General features: G+C 36.0%; 2 pseudogenes; both read right to left on the bottom strand.

Annotated features, from left to right (window-relative positions):
- Positions 1–7,822: 7,822 nt before the first annotated feature.
- Positions 7,823–11,975, bottom strand: LOC125338899 (annotated as a pseudogene).
- On the bottom strand, positions 10,608–11,627 carry LOC125368362 (annotated as a pseudogene).
- Positions 11,976–16,975: the final 5,000 nt, after the last annotated feature.

Below are 16,975 nucleotides of genomic sequence, written 5' to 3'. Positions count from 1 at the left end.
AAAAAGTTTGCAATCTGGGCTCGGGATATGGCCTAGTGGCAAGAGTGCTTGCCTCTTATACATGAAGCTCTGGGTTCATTTCCCCAGCACCACATATACAGAAAACAGCCAGAAGTGGTGCTGTGGCTTAAGTGGCACAGTGCTAGCCTTGAGCAAAAAAAGAAGCCAGAGACAGTGCTCAGGCCCTGAGTCCAAGCCCCAGGACTGGCCAAAAAATAAATATAAATAAATAAATAAATAAATAAATAAGTTTGCAGTCTGAGAGATTAAATGTATATGTCTGAAACAAGACCCAAGTGCCTAGAACACAGAAACTTGTATTTATCTGGCAAAGGCATCCTGTCAGGCATAAATCAGGTCATTATGGGGAATAGGTCCATATTATGTGGTTGTGATTTTACTTCAAGATGGAAACTTTAATCAAGTAATAGTTGGTGAGATCTTCACATACACTTACTGGATTTGACAGCAACAGAGATCCAGAGAAAAATACTCCATGTATAAGTCAGGTACTGAAAGGCCTAAAATCTGTGATCAGTATGAAAGAGTGGATAATGTGTGGTTAGGGAAAGATTTATTTTTGCTCTACAAACAGATCAGAAAGAATCAAACCACAGACATAACCTTGATTCCATACACGACCTCTATAACAATAATAAAGCAAATTAATAAACATAATGGGAGTACAATCTTACCAGTAGCTGTTTCTTCTTAGACCATAGAGTCATAAAATTAGATATGTTTGAGAAAGGAAGGTCTAAACTGAGGGCAAGGACTCTAGTGGGCTCCAGAATCAAATAGAGTTCTTTCATCATTACTATCACCAATATAGATCTGCAATATAAAGGGATAATATGAATTATAAAGCATTAACAAGCAAATAGTCTAATGATATTTTGAGAGGGGGGGCTGGGATGGGAAGAGAGAGAGAACCAAGATGCAGTAATGCCTCCTTATCTAAATTTACTACTTATGGTTTAGTAAATCATAGTCAACTTTAATCCAAAAAGTTTAAGTGGAAAATATCAAAACGAAACAATTTATGAAATTAGTTTCAGAATGCTTATGAGTTTATTTATACCATATATACTACCTACTCATTATTCGTCGATACAAATATAATCTTCAAGAAGCAGTGGAGTCATGATAGACATGAAAAAAAAAGAAAAATTTGCTTCTGTACAGAAAGGTGTGCCATTAACAAAACTCTGGCAAGAAAGCACAGAGAGCTTATTCCTAATGTAGCAGGTTCTGCCCCTCTGCTCAGATTTGCTGAGTTCAGGTTCACAATCTGCTGGAGAATGGCTAGTTTCAATAAGGTAACATGTATTTACATTGGGTGATTTGAAACAAGACTAACAGTTCACAAGTAATCACAAAATATTCCTTTTATTCAATTTCTTTCTCTCTCTCTCTCTTTTTTATTCCAGTCCTGGGGCTTGGACTCAAGGCCTGAGGACTGTCCCTGGCTTCTTTTTGCTCTAGGCTAGCACTCTGCCACTTGAGCCACAGAGCCACTTCTGGCCATTTTCTGTATATGTGGTGCTGGGGAATTGAACCCAGAGCCTCATGTATGCAATGCAAGCGCTCTTGCCACTAGGCCATATCCCCAGCCCCAATTTTTTTCTCTTATTTTAACTATTGTTTTCAAGGTGATTTACAGGGGGGTTACAATTACATAAGTAAGGTAAGAAGTATATTTCTTTTTGAACACTATTCCTCCCTGTGAGTTTAGTGATCCATTGACTATCTTGGAATATATTCTCCTGTAGGCTTGGTCCTGTCTGCAAGAAATGAGTTATCTCAGCCAACTATAGTGTTTAGTTCTGAGGGTTCTCATAGTCTTTGTTCCATTAAAACCTTATTCAAACTAATGTATTCACTAATCTAGGTAGTGGGACTTTAGTAGAAGATCCTCTTAACATTGGTAATTTTTAATTAATAATGTATTGGCAAATTGGTGTACAGAAGGGTTACTGTTTCATATGTAAGTCAATGAGTACATTTCTTATTCAACTTGTTACTTCCTTCCTCATTTTTCCCCCTGCCTGACCCCCTACTCCACTCTCTTCACCCATGAGTTGTACAGTTGGTTTACAGCATATAGTTTTGTAAGTATTGTTGTAGCATTGGTTTGTCTTTTATCTGTTGTCTCTCCCTAGTTCCAATAAACATATATACAATATCCAGGGTACCAAAATCAGTTACAGTGACAACAGGGGTAAAACCACAGGGAAGAAAGACAAAACAAAAAGGCACAATTTCACATTGTATGTTGAAACTAAAAACAATGATAAACCACTTGTTTCAATAACGTGGAGTTTATTTCACTTAGCATTATCTTATGCGTTCATATGGACATAGCTATTGAGCTATTGTGATCTTCTGCTAGGATTATGCTAAATGTGTACTAATTATTCATGATGAGGGAAACCATAGAGTCTATGTTTCTTTGGGTCTGGCTCACTTCACTTAGTATAATTTTTCCCAAATCTTTCCATTTCCTTACAAATGAGGTAATGTCATTCTTTCTGATAGAGGCATAAAATTCCATTGTGTATATGTACCACATTTTCTTGATCCATTTATCTACTGAGGGGCATCTGGGTTGGTTCCATATTTTAGCAATGACAAATTGTGCTGTGATGAACATAGTTGTGCTGGTGGCCTTACATTGGTCTTTCTTGTAAACTTTTTGGTAGATGTCCAAAAGTGGGACTGCTGGGTCATAGGAGAGCCCTATGTTTATCCTCCTGAGGAACCACCATACTGTTTTCCATAGTGGTTGAACGAGTTTACACTCTTTGCACCCTTTTGGCCACATTCCCTCAAGCATTTGTTATTATTAGTCTTCCTGATAATGGGCATTCTTTCTGGGGTGAATTGGAATCTCAGTGTTGTTTTGATTTGCATTTCTTTTCAGGCCAGAGATGTGTCTCTTGGCCATTCTAATTTCTTCTTCAAAGAAGTCTTTTTTTAGATCTTTAGCCCATTTTTGAGGGGGTAGTTGGTTCTTTGAGGATTTGTTTTGGATTAATTTATTTTTTTGAGTTCTGCATGTATTTTAGATATGAGGCCTTTGTCTGTTATATGGCCAGTAAAGATCTCCCTATCTTTGGGCTTTCTATGTATCTTGCCATCTATGTCCTTTGCTATGCTGAAGTTCTGCAGTTTGATGCGAATGTCCATGCTTTATTTGATTTTTTTTGTGTGTTTCTGGATCTTTATTAAGAACATTTCATCCTGTGCCAAGGAGCCCAAATGTTTCTCCTATTACTTCCTGCAATCAAGGAGATGTACAGAAGGGTTCCAGTTTCATATGTAAGGTTGTGAGTACGTTTCTTGTCAAACTTGTTAGTTCCTCCTTTATTTTTCTCCCACCTTCCCATTCCCTAATCCATCCACCCCCAAGTTGTACAGACTCATACAAAAGCTTTGTACAAATAAAAAACTAGGCATCTCTAACAGAAGTAAAGTACACATTAGCATCAATTGTCTTCCAAATTTGGCAAATTGAAAACAGCTCTCAGCAGCATTATAAATGGTCAAATATGGTGGGTAACAGTGCAATTCATAAAGCACAAAAATCAATAGCATGTTCTCAAATAGTTTGCAAATGCAAGCTTCAGTCATTTGTGATTTTTCTTGAAAGAGATAAAGTTACAAAGTGCAATGGATACCATCTAAACCTAAATGTAAACATATGATTAATTCTTCATTTGTTTAAATGTTAAATCCTACATTTAAAAAATATTTTATTGTAAAGTTGATATACAGAGGAATTACAGTTATGTATGTCAAGTAATGAGTACATTTCTTTTTGAACAGTGTCAACTCTTCCCTCATTGTCTCCCAGGTTTTTCTCTCTTAACCCTCTCCTGCACAAGTTATATAGTTCATTTTCAACATAGTATCAAGTGAGAATCACTGCTGAATTAATTCATCCTTTGCCCCACATTTCAATGTACCCCTTTACCCTCCTCCAAACAGATAAACTTGCACATAAGACAAAAGGTACAGAAGTCAAAAACAGTGACAAAGAGGAAAACAATCACAAAAAGAAACCTCTTGTGTCCATTTCTTGGAGTTCATTTCGGTAGACATCATTTTATATAATAATATGCACATCACTATTGAGCTTTTGTGATCCTCTCCTAAGAATCTCCTCTTTGATCTCATTTTTAAAGCTGGAGTAGATTCAATTCAAAAAGTTTGTGGTTGAGTTTAAAGGAAATGTTTAAATGAAATAATCTGAAAAACTTCCACTGATTATTTTTAATTATTTTTTTGGAGATGCTGGGATTTGAACTCAGTGTATTTGGGCGTGCTAGACAAGAGCTCTTCCAGTTGTGTCATGCCACAATTACTGATAACTTTAGTTTGTTTCTCAGCTAGGGCCTCTCACATTTGCCTTTCGAATCTTAGACTGAGATCTTCTTACTATAGATTGTCCAGTATACAGGCATGAGCTAATATTTCAACCTAGAAACTATTATTGAAGTGTGATCACAGGTTTAAATAACAGTATAATTTAGACCCATGTCAAACTGCCTTTATAACCTGTAGGACATTTTAAGTCAAATCCTCTGGCCTGCTTAGAATCCTACATAATTTTATGCACAATAGAAGCTGTGTTTCATCAAAATGATAATCACCCTACTATGTTATTGAATTAAGAAAGTACTTACTGAGCAGTTTACCAGCTAGCTTTCAACCTAAACTGAACAAAGCATATTTTCCCTGTCAATAATCTTGGTGAGTTGATTTTGCCAAATTGTAACTTATCAGGAAAAGAATTTTAGTCCTTGTAACAGACGGTTTTGAAATATATTTTGAACAGCAAAAAATTGCCTATTGCCTCAGAAATCACACTCTATGTTCTATTTGCAGAGATAGCCTACGAGATAAAACAGACCTGTTCTAACTCCCACAAAGATATACATTTCAATAGGCATACAAATCATGATGTCTAGAAAGGATCAGATGGGCTAGCAAGTCCTGACAACCAAGCTTATCTGGGATTCTTTATTTAACCTAAACTAACTTCAGAAATGCAAGATAGGTATGCTATTTCCAGCAAAAGCAAGTTTTAGTATATGTTCTCCATGTTCTCTTTCTCCTGCAAAACTTGATGCTCTTTGTAGATTAAATTTTATAGCAAGAAAACTCTACTCTTGAGAAATTAATTTAAAAAATGTTGTTCAAAGACATTTCTCTCCAGCTATGGAGTGGTACAGGCAACATTTTCTAGGGCTGAGTCTGTAGCTTTTCACTATACATGTTTCCCTCAGCTTTGAATTATCCAACCTGATTACATAACTATTACCCTAGCTCTAATCCATTTTTGCTTCTGGACATCCTTGTACACTGTGTTCTATAATAAACAAACCTCAGGCTAGGAATATGGCCTAGGGGCAAGAGTAATTGCCTCCTATACATGAAGCCCTGCGTTCGATTCCTCAGCACCACATATATAGAAAATGGCCAGACGTGGCACTGTGACTCAAGTTGGCAGAGTGCTAGCCTTAAGCAAAAAGAAACCAGGGACAGTGCTCAGGCCCTGAGTCCAAGCCCCAGGACTGGCAAAAAAAAAAAAAAAAAAGCAAACCTCTCCTTTGCTGAGGAATTCCTGAGACATCACAGTCATTAATAGAGTTAAGTAACTCTATAACCTCATAAGATCAAGCATAGAGACTCTAATTTTGTCAAGCTGTAAAGCTTCTATTTACTGAGTTTGAATCACAGAAACCATCTTATTTTTCAGTTTTTCTTGGAACTGTATTGCACTGTACACACAACATTTAAAATAGGATTTTAATTTGAGAGTGATTCTGGGGTCTGATGGAGAGTTGTAAAGGATCTAAAGTCATACTTTGCAACAGCATGGTCCAGCCTCATGCTGGCAAAAGAAAATAGACTTGATTGTACTTTATCTTTTACTGGTGCTTAAGAGAAATAAAAGTAGGCTCGTGGATAAGCTGCTCAATTTATCAGTTGGTAGTTAATCTAGGCATTTCTATGTGCCTAATCTCAGCTTGGCTATGTAGAAGGACACATGTAGACTCAGAGCTGAGATCAGACATACTCATAAGAGTAAGGAGCAAACCAAAAATGACTCTTAAGCAGGTCTCTAATATTTAATTTTTAAAAAAGAAGGGAGAAGAAAAAAATTGAAAGGAGGTATGGTATAACAAATTAGCTGTAATGAGTGATGAAATCATTTTATCTTTGATGACAGCAAAATGTGAAAAACAAAGATTTTTGGAACATTTCCAGAGCAGTATTTTCCAAATGGGTCCTGTAAAGTAATAAATAATGTTTTCCCCATCTCCTTTTTTTTTTTTTTTTTGGTAAAGGTGATGTACAGAGTGGGTTACAGTTACATAAATCAGGTATTGAGTACACTGGTATCTCCTTTAGAAAGCTAGAGAACATTCTTGTATGCCCCTCCCTTGACACTATGCTAACGTTTCCACATTCAGAGGGAGACAACTACTATGCATGGACTTTATCTTGGAAAGTGAGTCTTGGCTTAGTATACACCAACTTCACAAAATTATTGCAAAGGCAAGGAAAGCAAAACACTGAAAAATTAAGCAAATTGGCAATTTGTCCTAGAGCAAGAACACCACATGAACTGTAAAGCTACTACATGAATTAGAGTGAAACAAAAAGGTGGCCATTAAAGACCCAGAAGAAGAATCATCATTTCCTGGAACTAAGATACCAGCATGATGCACCATGGAAGATTGGCCAGGACAGATGAAGGACGCTTGCAATTTTACCATGGCTCTCAGGTACCAGGACACAGCACTGATAGAAATGGTCCTAAAAACCAGGCCTCAATCAATAATAGTATTTTCTTCTTCTGTAAACTAATTAGCTCAGGGGTCAGCACAGTTATTCCTCAGCTTCTTCTAGTACTGAGTAACCCAAACATACTTCACAGTGAATCCAGAGAATTCCTAGTAAAAGCCTGTAATCCTAGCTACTCAGGAAGTTCAGAACTAAGGATCAGAGAAAGCTCAGAAAAGTCCATGAGACCCTATCTTCAATTAATCAGCAAAAGCCAGAAGTAGAGCTGTGAATCAAGTGGTAAGAGCATTGGCTTGAGAGAAAAAGCTAAGGATAATGCCCAGAGCCTAATTTCCCTTAAATTCAAGCCTCAGTATTGGCATGCATAGAAGCAAGGACACACACACACACACACACACACACACACACATACACACACACACACTTACAGATATGCACAATAATATTTATGGCAATAAAAATAATAATAAATATGCATTCAATATCTTTAAAAGAACTCACACCAAATATGTAGGAGGAAATAGCTTTGCTTGTGTGGGTGCATGCAAACACACACACACACACACACACACACACACACACACACACACACTGCACCTAGGACTTAAACTCATTGCCTGGGCTTTTTTTCTTGAGCTTTGTGCTCAAGGCTAGCACTCCGCCACTTGATGCACAACTCCATTTTCAGGGATTTTTTTTGTTATTTGAAATTATAATTATCTGCTTAATAAAACTATACATCTAATCTAATATAATATAATATATATACATATATATATATATAATGAAACTATGCCATCTAATGATTTAAAGAACAGAGCTGAGATAGGAGATGTTTATGCAGAGCTGAAACTAAACTGCCCCCCCCCACATACTACATTCTATCCCCCTTTTCTGATTATCTCACCTGATGGTATATAAAAATTATTTTACTATGTGACCATAAAAATATCAATTCTACTGCCTCCAATAAGAGATCAATAATCGTTTTCATGACATTAAGTTATTTGTAAAAACTGTCGCAATCTTAAAATCATGATTGCAGAAACAGTGTAGTCATGCCTAGAACAGATAAGAAGGTCCAAGGACCTCACAGGCTTCACTATAACAAACGAATGGAAAGCAGATTTATTTTAGAAAAATCCCATACTTTTTCCCTCTGTGTATGCTTAGATTTCTTATACAAATAACAAAAACATTCATTTCAAGAATAAACCCCTTAGAAAAAGCCCAACAGCTGATAACTCCTAAGTTTTATGCACACTTTTTTCTACTTCAATCAATTTCTTACAATTATCAATTTCAAACACATTTAAGCAGGACAGTCTTGTTAATGTGAGCACAAGAGTCTGTTAAGTGTTCCGAGCTCTGCAAGGTTACCTATATCCCATGTTGCTTTTGGTTTCCCATCTCTTCTTTGCTTCACACCCCCATGCAAGCTTCTTCTTCTTTCGAGCAGCCTGTGAATTTTCAGCTTCCTTTTTGGCTTCTACAAACCTGTAGCAGGCAGTTGCTTTGGCAGTTTTTACACCAAGCTCTCCTATAGCTAGCTGGTTGCTGAGGTCCTCAGCCTTCTCAACATCCCACTCCTCCACAGCCTGGTCTATTCTCTTTTCAAGACCTGACTTTTCAACCTTTTTCTTTTTCACAGGAGGTTCAAATCTATCATTGGCTCTGAAATACTGAATAAGCTCCTTCCATTGGGCTTCATTTGAGGACTATTCACTATGAGATTCTTTTCATTCTTCAACTTATCTTTTCTAAACCACTTTCTTTTTCTCCCTCTGAATCTTTTTTTGATAATTAATAAATTTCTGTATTTTGCATAAGAAATAACTTTCCTAAATCTGCTTCAGTACATAGTGTGTACAGAAAGGTAAGATGTGAAATACACTTCTAGTATATAGGTTGTAGCCACATTTTCAAGCTCCCATCCCAAGGCCTATCAAATAGGTAAACATTACATCTCCTTTTCTATTTGTCAAAATGATCTCCAGAAATATTTCCAACACATGTCCTACTCCCACTTACCTTCTTTGTTAAGCTTAATAAGAGGGACATTATGCTTCCTGCTGTAGGTTGGTCATGCTGCCTCAGTTTTGGTCAAAATAAGAATGTGTACTATAATTTATACTTGGGAAGGTTTATTTCAAATATTAAAATCTTGGATTTCTTACAAGTTTACTTTTACCTCAATAATAAGTTTACTTTTACAGTATACTGATCATGCTTAGTTGGTCCATGTATCATTTAGCCAGAAGATATTTCTTTATACCTAGAGCACTTTAGTAAAGAAGTAACTGCTGGAAGTTTGTAACAGAGTTTGCATAGAGATGCTTATATTTAATTTTAAAGATCATATCCATGTGTATTTGTACTGCGTAACAGTTCTTGTAAACAACTTTTATTCAGGTATTAATTAGGAGTAACTGAAAAACATGGAAGTTCAAATAGATTTTTTAAACCCACTTAAATATTGCAAAAATGCATATTTTTTGGATGAGCGGGTAAGACTTCTCAAGAAGCTAGATCAAATAAAGCAGCTGGCCATCCAAATTCCTCCAAGGACCAGAGTTGCAGGAAGTCATTCAGCCATTTTTTTTCCATTTTAAAGGAGGAAATGTATTTACAGTAAAGGAACTTTTCTAAGAAGGACCCTAATAATTCTCTTTTAAGTATCAGTGTCCATAGGCTTTGTCTTTTTGCTTCTCTTATCTACTCCTAATGCTTAGATCTTTTGAACATGTCATTCCACTAATAAGTAACTGACTTGTTCTTATCAACAATGTTGTTGCCTATGGTGCTATTTTACTCTCTCTTTGCACACACACACAGAGACACATCTAATTCCTCGAGAAATTCTATATAAATATATAAACATAGTCTGGCTTAGGTTACTACACCAAATTCTAGTCTCTATTGCTGACCATCTGATTGACTGATGCACCACTGTCTCAAATTAAAATTTATTACGTGGAATGCATCATTTTCATTACCACCACAAACCCTCCTTTTCTGCCCATTTTCTTCCTGACAGAATATTTTATGACTTTATGTCACTACTGTTAAGTGACTCAGGTCAAAACTAGGCTTGGATGTTAATACTTGTAGAATAACTTGAGCATCTAAACCTGGAATTCAAAGTTTAGGGGAGTGAACAAATGGTACTATACAAAAATATCCTGAAAGAGTTGAGTGCTTGCCTAGCAAGCACAAAGACCTGGATTCAATCCCCAACAAGTGAAATAGGAAAGGTTGCTAAGCGCTATTTGTTAAACTACTTGATGAAATTGGATTAAGTCTGGAAGAAGCCTATGTTTATTTGAATATTATATTATTGAAAAGCTTTGGCTACCTAGTTTATAAATTAATAATTGTGTTGACAGGTTCTTTTTTAAAACAGTATTTGAGGTGGAACTTGCATTTACTAGAGCTACATGCCTAGCCCAAATTGTTTTTTGAAAAATAGTAATAGCAAAAATCGCAAGATCTTTTCAGAGTAGTTTTTATTTTAAAGCAAACTGAAAACCAGAGTATGGAAAAATGGCAAATAGCTTAATAACAAACAGGGAAAGGACTACTGATTGGCCACATCCATTACTTCTCATTTATACCTCCATTCTCCAAACCCTTCCTGTCATCCCAAGCTTGAATATAGTCCTAGTTAGTTTGGTCAAAAACTGACCTTAAGGAAACATCCCTCAAAGATTGATTACTATTGAAAAAGAGATAGTAAAACTCATCACCTCCTTCATTTAAGAAAATGAAAAAACCCAAAAACGTGGTAAGAGAAAACTAAAATTCTTATAGCTGACTGGAGAGTAGATCTTGATCTTTCCATTTAAACAGATAAATTCATATCTACAGGAGCCCACTGGACTAAAACCAAATTGAGCCCATTACTCATTCCCTCTCCGGCTCTTCTTATGGCTCTTCTTGGACCTTTCTGGAGACTTAGAGTAGCTCCTATGTCTGTGACTACGGTGATGACCTGGGGATTTGGAGCGAGATCTGTGCGGTCGATCTCGGGACCTGCTTTGGTGACGTCTTGGACTCTTGCTCTGATGCCTTTCTCAGCGAGGAGAGGGGCTTCTTCTTTTGGGTGATCGATTCTGCCTTCTGGGTGACCGGCTCCTACTCCTGTAGCCCAGTGTAGGAGATGGCCGGGGCTTGTCTAGGTCTAGGTAATTTCTCCGGGGGTGATCTGTTGATGACACTCTTTCCAGCTTCTTATCATCTTCTTCCTCTTCAATGGACTCCATATCATCCATGTCTTCTTCTAGAGCACTCACTTGAGGTTCCAGCTGCTCAGCCTCCTCAAGCACATAGCGTTTCTGTAGCAGGGGAAGAACAATATCACAGACTCTCCATGTACAGTAGTTCATCAGTGAACTCATCTACATGCATTAGTTCAAATTCTCCATTTTGGTTCTGGCTCTTGTACAAAGGCTACGAATACTTGTAGCAATCAATTGCAGTGCCTGTCAGCCTCATGTAAAGTGCCCCCAACATACGAACATACTTGAAATCTTCATTATTAATAAATTCAAAAATGATATCCTTCTCAAGTTGAATCTGAAGCATCTTGAAGGTTAAACACAAAAAGGGAGTTGGTTTTATGTTTCCACCATAGACGCCACCGACAAACCTCAACTCCACGGCTTTATCCACTACAAGTTCAGCTGTAAGCCCAAAGCACTCTTCTTTCCAGTACTTGGACTCATAGACTCAAGTCTGAATGATCTTCTCCACCAGATACTGAGGGTTGGTGCATGGATGCTATGCGCATCCTTCACCGTATGGTTCACCATTTGAGAACAGTTTTCCCTGTGAATCTTGAGGCTGAAGTTTTCTGTTCAGAATGTTTTTTATGCAATTCTTGAAATTTATTGCACGTATTTATGGGAATTCCAGAAGGGCACTCTTCATATGCATTAGCCTGGACCCCGGGATCAGTTTCTGGCCCATCTTCAGGGAACTCTGAGGCATCTGGTTTCCTACTGGTCCCATTCTCCTTAACTGCTTGAACGTTAAATTTGGGAGTTCTTAGGTATGTCTTCATTTTCAGAATTGGACTTAGTATCACTTTCATTTAGGCCAGGAGGCAGTAGCCACTCCATATCCTTTCTTCGACTGGGAAACGGCTGCCCAGCAGCCATCTTAGCACTTTCAGTTTTGTGATAGATAATTGGAAGTAAGATTCTAACAGACTTTTCTGCCAGACTAGTTTTGAACTACGATCCTCAGATCTCCAGCTCCTGAGTAGCTAGGATTACAATTGTGAGATACTGGTGCCTGCTTAGATAATTAACTTGGAGAACAAAAGATCCACCAGTCATTATACAGTGTCTATGTCTTATAATAAGGATAGAGAAAAAAAAACATCAGAGGTGCTGGATATTAATAAAAATTCTTGGTGAAAATGACAAAATTATTCAAAAGATAATTTAACACTGAAGTCAAAGCTCTGAAAACAAAGAATGCATTAGCTATTTTATTTTAGGCAGTTACTGAAACTCTTGGTGCTTCAACTTCCTTATCTATGAAATAAGAGCAACAGGAGTATTTAGATTTCTGGATACTTGTGAATAGCTTTAAAAACAATACCTGGGAAGCCCTTAACACCGTGACTGCCACAGATTAAATGCTTAATAATACAAATGATCACTACTGTCAATAGTTTTGTGCCAAGAATAAAAAACTCCCTTTTACCTAGTTTAAATAAATATTCTCAGTTTATTTCTATGGATACCATTGCCAAACTTACAGTCTTGTAGGTAGTTAAAGAAGTCCAGAAAATTAGTCTCTGTTCTGGAATATGATTCTGCACAACCTCACATTTAGTTATCAATCATGTGCCTGTGTTTGGATGTGTATCCAATTCAGTTTTGTCATTCTAAGATGTTTTCTTTATTTAGATAAAATAATTTTCAGGCAAGGCATAGACTAATTTCAGTACTTTGTTCACAGTGAAAGCTTCCAAATCCAGAAGGACATAATAAACAAGGTCATAATTTGCTGAGCTGACAATACACAGATACCAAACCCAGCCTACAGATGGCCATTGTACTAATATTCAGTGCTTCACTCTGTCAACCAATAAAATTCCTTCTTATAGTTACATATTTTTGGCAGTGCTTCTCTGCAGAGTCCTGATTAACACAAACACACACACACACACACACACACACACACACACACACACACACATTTGCCAATTTATGAAACATTTTCCTAAAATGGAAAAATCAAACCCAATAACCAATAATCTCATCTTTCAGTATGCTTTCATGTTCAAAGAACATTATTCAAGTTGAAGAAATTATAGTCCCTCTCCTGTTGAAATGTAGGCATAAAATTAATGATGGTTAACTTTGGGTGTGGACTCAACTGCATTGAGGGATTCCTTAGAAGACTGGCCATACATGCCTCTGAGTGTGTCTATGAAGATTATCCTAGAGAAGACTGGCAGTTGAGTTGGCCAAGTGACCGAAATAACCTCCCTATTGGTGTGGATAATGATGTCTATTAAACAGAGGTTCAAATGTAATGAAAGAGAAGAAGTGGGAAAATATGTGACTTGGCTCAACCCTTATCAAAAAGGTGCATGATTCTGCAGCTGCTACCTGTGGATACAAATCCTGCAATTCATCAGCCTTTGAATGTAGATCCACACCAGTATTTGGAAAGAAGACTTTCATATCTTTGGATCCTACTGGTGACTGCATCATCTGCTTTTTATTTTTCTAAGGCTAACAGCTTCTTAGACTGTGCAGATACCAAATCCCTAACCCTCCAGCCTACAGATGGCCATTGCATTAAGATTCAGTATCTCACTCTGTCAACCAATAAAATATTTCCTTCTTATAATTTCAACATTTGGTTGCGCATGTCTGCAGGCATGGGTTAATCACACAGACAGAACACACACACACACACACACACACACACACACACACACACACACTTTCCAATTTATAAAACATTTTCCTAAAATAGAAAAATCTAATTCAATAACCAATAATCCCACTTTTCAATATAAAATAAGAACCTTCTGGGTACTATTTAATACTTGTGTGTCTGGACTAAATAAGGAAAAAAGTGCAAGGCCTCCTCTAAATGATAGAGTATACATTTATTATGGCTTCAGTGGAGCAAAAGTAACCATCACACATGGAATAATTGTAAATGAAATGTAAACCCAGATAGAGAGTAAAATGGAAATCAACAGGGAACTAAAAGGCAACCGACAAAAAGTGAATTTTCTTGGCAAATGGACCACTGTGAAATATAGTAATAAAATGTGTATTCGGAACATTTTGAAGTGCAATGTAAGAGCAGGAGACAGTGTTTGCATAGCTCTTCCATGGAACTTAAATGGAAGCATAATGAATGGTTTAGTTAGAATTTAAGTTTCTTAATGCAGAGTAGAATGAACACATTCACTTGTAATTATAATTCAGAATTCTTCCTCTGCATAGACAGTGAGTCCCAAACCAAAGAGAGTGAGACTTAAATCTAATGGCATGAGAGGTATGCTGATTTCATTCTTCTTATTACAAATACAGCTCTCTGGGGCACAGTTTTCTGGTGAAAATTCATGTAGTCTTGTGCAGTATGAGCCCTTATTTCAAAGCATTAATAATACATTACAGAGACAAAAGAATGTGCTAAACAATAAACTCTAACAGCACTGAACTATGGTGAAAAAGCCCTCTTTTCTCTGCACAAATCACACTGCATTGTTGCCTTGTCATCAAACTTCCTTTTAGTAACATATTATTATATTTAAAATTTGAATTGCCTAGATATGATCAGGTGAAAGAGTCAGATTCTTCACAATGTGGCAGCATTGCCTAGGGACCATTCCCGTTGCATTCAAGCACCTATGACTGAAGGATTTAAAAAAAAAAAACCACGAAACTCTATGCTAACTTTTTCTAATTTTCTCCTTTCTCCAATATTTTAGGTCTTCTAAGAAATTGTTCTTAGTGAAATAACGTGGATTCACACAGAACATGAGAAAAGTCAGAAAACCAGATTCATAATAAATCTATTGGCAGAAATAAACACTTTAAAGTTCCAATGGAGCATTTAATATATAGATGAGCATTTTTATTGTTATAAGTTTATTTTTTAAAGCAATTGTCTTATGGGCCATAGAAATTTGCACATCATAAACATCTATGAATATATCTTGGACCCTAGATTTGATGTTAACAGCAGCAGTTTCACACCAGGAGTATACTCTTATATCCCAATTCCAAGTTAGTTTATTTCTCTGTGCAAGTTTCCTCACTTATAGAACAGGTTTATCTTACAATTTTATTTTTCCTGCTCTTGATTATCCATTTTACACTGTTTTCCTAGAATTGGGATAGCTAATTGCCACATTCAGACTTTAATGATACCATATGATTCAACTTAAGGAATTCTAGTAAACAGATCTATCAGAGAACTGGTCTAAGAGAGAACCGTCAAGAATTATCTGATAGATATATTTAAAACATGGAAGAATAGAGAGAAAGCTTTGAAGACAAGCCAGACTTTGGACCCCAGTTTCTCCACTTATTAATTTTGGGACAGAAAAAAAATGTTGCTATAATTTTCCTGAGGCATAAAGAAAAAGTTCTGCCACACTTAATGGTTTTCAGTAACAATGAAGATTACTAAGTCATGTATCTTAAATCATGTAGTTGATGAGAAAAAAATAGAGATCTAATCAAGTTTGTGTATTTTAATTAGCTAGAAATAGATTCTGAAAGAGCTGTTGAGTCTCAGAAACCTTTCATAGACTTTACTGTACAAAACCCTTAGTTAATTAAGAAAGTTCTCAGAAACTCTACACATACATATAATAAACAAAATTAGTAATATATTATCTATTAGTTGTTGCTTAAAAGAGTTTTGATTCAACATGTCAATTCATAAACTGTATTTGTAAGTACAATTAACCTCAATGAACATCAACACAGATGCCCTTCAATGAACAAATATATTAATAAATTATGTGATATATATGATAGATAATAGAATTATATTTATGCATATAGAATGCAATTATCCTTATCCATCAAGAAAAAATGATATTACATCATTTGAAACGAAATGGATGGACTTGTGAAAATTACCTTACATGAAGTAAGTTAGGCCCAGAGACAAAAATGATGCTTGTTTTCTCTCAAATGTAGACACTTAATGTAATTTATTACACACATATATACATATGTAAGCATATACAAGATGATATGCATATGTACATGGATATATTAACTGAAACATGACATATACCAGGGAGAATTTCAGTGGTATAATTCATTTGCAGAACTAACTTGAGTCTAACAAAGTAGATACCAGAAAGCTGAAACTTGTGAAGTAGGTGGGATATGAGTTCAAGTGGAGAAGTAGAAGAAAGAAGAGAGGAAGGATAATAATATTCAATGTATATATGTGAACAGGGGCGACTGATGAAAATCAATAATTCATCACACTGAAACCAGAGGAAAAATTGAAAACTCACAGTGACTACTCGAGGCATCTGGATAGATGATAGGCATTAATTTCAACTTGTGATATAAACATAAATATTCCTAGTAACTATCTCCATTCCATACACAGTAGTCAAATATACTTGAAACATCTGTTAAGTTCTAAGCTCTCCATTACACTACTAGTTAAAATATCCTTGTTATCAGATAAGCAAGTGGCTATAATTTGCTAAGAGAATATTGTAGAATTGGCTACGTTGTTCACTAATATAAAAATATAAGACAAAATGAGCACAATAAGTCTAGCAATAAAAATTAGAATATGTGAATGACAGGTTTCTTATGTTTAGATTTAAACCCTGAGGGAAAAAGATACTACATGGTGCATGGTGAGTTTTAAAGCAAATGATAGAAGTAGTGTGATAAGGCCTTTAAATATTCTTAAAATATATCCACTATCCATTAATGATCTTTGCAATGGAGCCTGATTACTGTGTGTCTTAGTTTCTGTTTTTATTTTTAATTTTATTTCTTCATGGAACCATAACTCAGTAGGGAAATAAAGGTGTGTTTGGGAAGTATCTTTTAGTACATTTTATAACCTCCTGTAAGGATAGCCTCGATTTTAGTGTCAAATTAACTTGACTTTTTAACACAAATTTCACATCTTT

Source organism: Perognathus longimembris, chromosome 20, assembly GCF_023159225.1.
Source record: "Perognathus longimembris pacificus isolate PPM17 chromosome 20, ASM2315922v1, whole genome shotgun sequence".
In the NCBI taxonomy this organism is placed as follows: domain Eukaryota; kingdom Metazoa; phylum Chordata; class Mammalia; order Rodentia; family Heteromyidae; genus Perognathus; species Perognathus longimembris.
Note: the sequence above shows the minus strand (reverse complement) of the source record. Positions and strands in the feature narration are given on the sequence as shown.